This window comes from Onychostoma macrolepis, chromosome 01 (assembly GCF_012432095.1).
Source record: "Onychostoma macrolepis isolate SWU-2019 chromosome 01, ASM1243209v1, whole genome shotgun sequence".
NCBI classification, from domain to species: Eukaryota; Metazoa; Chordata; class Actinopteri; order Cypriniformes; family Cyprinidae; genus Onychostoma; species Onychostoma macrolepis.
In genome coordinates, this window is record NC_081155.1 from 18,573,608 (window position 1) to 18,578,272 (window position 4,665).

Here is a 4,665-nt window from a genome sequence, read left to right on the forward strand (position 1 = left end):
CAAACGTTGATCACACTACAAACAATACAAACTATAATGCTATAAGAGACAGAAAAGATTAATTCATCGTTTACCTGGGTCTTGATTAGCTCACCTCACCTCTTATCTGACAAGTCATCGGGTTTGAGTCGTTCGTTCATCACGTGACAGCCTCATACACTAACCAATGCAGTCAGAGCCGCAAAGAGAATTGATTAGTTCACCTACCGAGTCATCGGGTTTGAGTCGTTCGTTCTTTTGTCACGTGACCACTTGCCGGATCGGTAAAATACTATAAAGTAAAACTGTATTTTGGATCATATTTAAGAATTATCATAAAATTATCAAAGTGTAATAAGCATTTTCCTAGAAATAAAAATGGTCTGTTCATTTCTGTCACTATGTTTTTGTTACTGTTTCTTGAGGATCTGTGTTATTTTATAAATAAATAAAATATTGATTGATTTGTCCTTTCACTGTCTTTGTCTATCAATAAACATAATATAACTATATAATAAAAAAATCCAAGCCTAAAATTACAAAGCACTTATAGTTTGTTCATTTTTACTCCAATTTTGACTTTGCTGGTATAATTGTTTTTCCTAGGCAGACTTGACATATTGGTCTAATATTTGTTTAAGAAGATTGGTCAAAAAGGACACAATGACAAAGTTAAAGCAAATGACATTTTGAATATGAATGATTAATGTTAGTTTAAAATATGAAGGTTATGATCTGGCTCTGTGGCTTTAGTATATTTAAATTTTCTTGTATTTTTTATTTAAATTGTTTTAATTCATTTTGGAATAGTTATTCTCTTTGCTAAAGCTTTTTCTGGCACAAAAATAAACAATAAAAAAACAATTTAAGAGTGTGTATACAGTGTTAATGTCTAAAGTGTCATATATTACAAAAGTATAACACTATAGTCTAATCTAAAGGGTTAACTCAAAAGACATAAATACAACAAGGTATTGTATTTTATGAAGATTAGACTCCAAAAAAATTAAATTAAAGCATAACCAACTCTTTATTATCTTTATTACTACATTCAGTATTATGGAAAAGAACCATTGTGACAGATTAAAAGCAATAATTTGAGACCAGAAATGCATCACATAACTGTACGAGTAAATAATAATAATAATAATAATAATGACTATGCACCCGTTTGTAAGGAAGGTTGTAAATTAACTAATTTCTCTGCCCAAAGTCACGTCACGTGATAAAAGAATGAACGACTCAAACCCGATGACTCGGTAGGTGAACTAATCAATTCTCTTTCCGGCTCTGACTGCATTGGTTTAGCTTATGGGGCTGTCACGTGATGAACGAACGACTCAAACCCGAAGACTCGAAACAGGTGAACTAATTCCAGTACAGAACCTATAGGATGTTGCGCATGCGCGACTGAACGAATCACACCCTGAGACGACTCGTTCTTCCCGAGTCACATTAAAGATTCGTTCAAAATGAACGAATCGTTCAAGAACGACCCATCACTAATCTGTAACCGTCACTCGCCACAGTTCTCAAGCAAGGTGCAAAGACATATTCCCTGTATGACAATGCCTTTAAACTTTTAGTTAATCATTATTATCCGCTTTGTCAGTTTAAATCTAGAATATCCATGTGATGCTGATCAAGTTTACTAAATCCGCCGAACGCAGTGAACAAAGGGGCTGAGGAGCATTTATAATGACTGTTTTGTTAACATTTTACACTGTTATTTGCTCCTCACTGTCTTTCTTAAAATTCATACTAACAAATTGTTGTCATGCTTTTGAAATCAATCTTTTCAGAGCAAAGGCAGCGAGGGGTGGTGTGATGTCATTTGCAACAAGACGGCTGATACTTATATGAGCCTAAAATAAAGTAAGTAGAATTCACATTAAACAAATTGATGGGCTTTAGTGTTGTACAAGATGTAATTTGTCACCTTATAAACAGTTATTTAAATTCATCGTTCTTCAGTTTTTATATTTTGATGAATCGCTATTAATGCAGATGTAATGACCAGAAATGACCAGCAGCACAAATGTTAAGTCTTCTGAAGCAATAGTATACTTTTGTTTTGTGAATATTAGATTGAAATTTAAACCTAAAGATCAAATTGTGAATAACGTTACACAATACAGATGAAAAATAACAAACTAACATCCCACAAGAATGACATCTAAAGACCGGTCATGTTTGATGTAATGTAGTGTGCCACCAATTTGATGCAGAGTGAATTGGCAGAGTGAATAACATCTTAAATTTCAGTTTGTTTATCATTCCGTCAAAGTCTTTTGGTATTTTGTGTTGCTTCAGAAAAATACCAGTGAAGTCTTAAGTTCTGATTATAGTTATACATTTATATACTTTAATATAGATGGGGGAAAAAACCTCCACTTTCCCTTATCCTAAAGTTGCTTTGTTTTCTTATAAAGATGTCAGGTAATTGCTAATGCTAAGTTTGTAGTGGTTAAAAATTGTCTTATGATTCATAAAAATAAGCTGTCCATAAATGCTGCTTAATTGTGAGTTAAATTTCTCTAATTTTGTGTTTTGTCTTCAGGGACAATAATGGCATCAGCCATTCAAGTTATGATCCTGGCAGATCTACTACTATCTGAAAAGTAGTCTCTGCAGATTGTTTCAAGATACACAAGGTAGGACACATGTCAGGACAACTTTATATTTACTTGGCAACATTTAAACATTTTAACTGAGATCAGCATAGTTAAAAAATAATAATAATCCGTCATGGTTTACTCACCCTCATGTTGTTCCAAATTCATTTTGAAAGAATTTCATTCATCTTCAAACAAATGTTTTGATTTTTGATTTTCATTCATCATTTTTGTCTTTCCATTGGAAGTCTTTATTTTCAAGCTTCTAAAAGTTTATAGTTTAGGCTTTGACATAATAAAAAAAGCTACTTATACCTTCTGTTATTTATCTTGTTTCTGAATACCTGTCAAATTTAAAGGATTAACTAACAACTTGCGTGTAACTTGTTTTTTTGCTCTCAATGCCATTTTGACAATGCAGTTTTTTTTTAATCCATGCAGCATTTTTTTTTTAAAGGAAAACATTACAAATTATTCTTTAACAATTTAACTGATGTGTTAATAGCGAAAATTCTTACTGTCAGTTAATGGGTCAATGCTAGCATACCTACCCAGAAACACCTACTAGAACTTACCCATTAATCTTACCTGTTTATCTCGGAGTTTCCTTCCCTAACTGAGTTCATGTAACAGTTTATCAGCTAATAACATGTAACAAGACAACTTTTGCCATTTAATAACTTTGATGACTTCTAAATGTTAACTATATTTGAAGGGATTTTTCCTGTTTCAAATTGGTATAAAATGGAAATTGCAGTTGACTTAACTACCCTATTATGATGTATTTCCAGTAGTGTGCATGTGTATACCTATCAAGATGAATAAATTAGGTCAATTTATGTTGACCTAAAAATTGTTTTTTTCGGAAGTGACACGATGAAAATGTATTATTTGAATGTTTATATTTTTCTTAATCTAATGATGCTTCAGAAGACGTTTTTCTTAATGCTGCTAGTAGCTTGTCATTGAAAGTAACATATGCCAAGTCAAATGAAACTACCTTTGACTCTTGAGTAATGTAATATTTGTAGAACTCGCAGCACAGATCCTAATAATTTTTTTGGCATAGCCACACTAATTATTTTATAGGCATTTTGTAATATCACTTTGTAACATCAGCCCATCTGTTTACTTTATAGATGGAGCGTGGGGAGACAGGACATGGACCACAGTTTTTCAGCACCCACACCCCACACTCAAATTCATATAGAAGTTCTCAATTATTAAATGTTAATTTCATAGTTTATATTTAGCTGTGAAGTTATAGTTCATTGTCATAAATATTAAACTACATATTTTACATATGCAAATTTCACCAATTTGTTTAATGTGTTAATTAACTTTTTGAAAGTGATTCTTTAATTCAGATACCTGTTGAAATGCACATGTAATTATATACTTGCTCGTATCTGGAAGGTTGTGTTAATAAAAATGATGTTGAAAGCGAATGTTGCAATACTGCTAATCTTAAAATAACATTATTAAACTAAACTTTGTAATGTTCCAAATAAATGTTTTTAGGATGTTGTATTTTTAAGAAAATGTAGGTGGAAATAAAGTTGTAGGAACATTATGCTAACCATAAAATAATGTTCTAGGAACGTTAAGCAAACTGGACATTTTAACGTTCTTGGAATGTTCCAAATAAACGTTCATAGAACGTTATATTTTTTGTGAAATTTAGGTTGCAAGAACGTTGTAGGAACGTTATGCTAACAAAAAAATAACGTTGTAGGAACGTTAAGCAAACTGGACATTTTAACGTTCTTGGAATGTTCCGAATAAACGTTCATAGAACGTTATATTTTTTGTGAAATTTAGGTTGCAAGAACGTTGTAGGAACGTTATGCTAACCATCAAATAACGTTCTAGCAACGTTCAACAAACTGGACATTTCCACATTTTTGGAACATTCCAAATAACGTTCCCACAACCAAAACAGAATGTTACAAAAATGTTCTCAGAACACAAATTTGTTAGCTGGGGGGTTCCTCAAATCTTTCCCTGGTGGGCCAATCTGCAGCAGAGTTTAGCTCCAGCCCTGATCAAACTCACCTACCTGTGATTTTCT

General features: G+C 32.3%; 1 long non-coding RNA gene across 1 annotated transcript; it reads left to right on the top strand.

Moving 5' to 3' along the window:
• The first annotated feature begins 1,492 nt into the window (after positions 1–1,492).
• On the top strand, positions 1,493–3,861 carry LOC131548876 (uncharacterized). Its single transcript, XR_009273278.1, has 4 exons — positions 1,493–1,520; positions 1,782–1,854; positions 2,540–2,633; positions 3,734–3,861. It is a non-coding gene; the product is annotated as an uncharacterized LOC131548876 (long non-coding RNA).
• Positions 3,862–4,665: the final 804 nt, after the last annotated feature.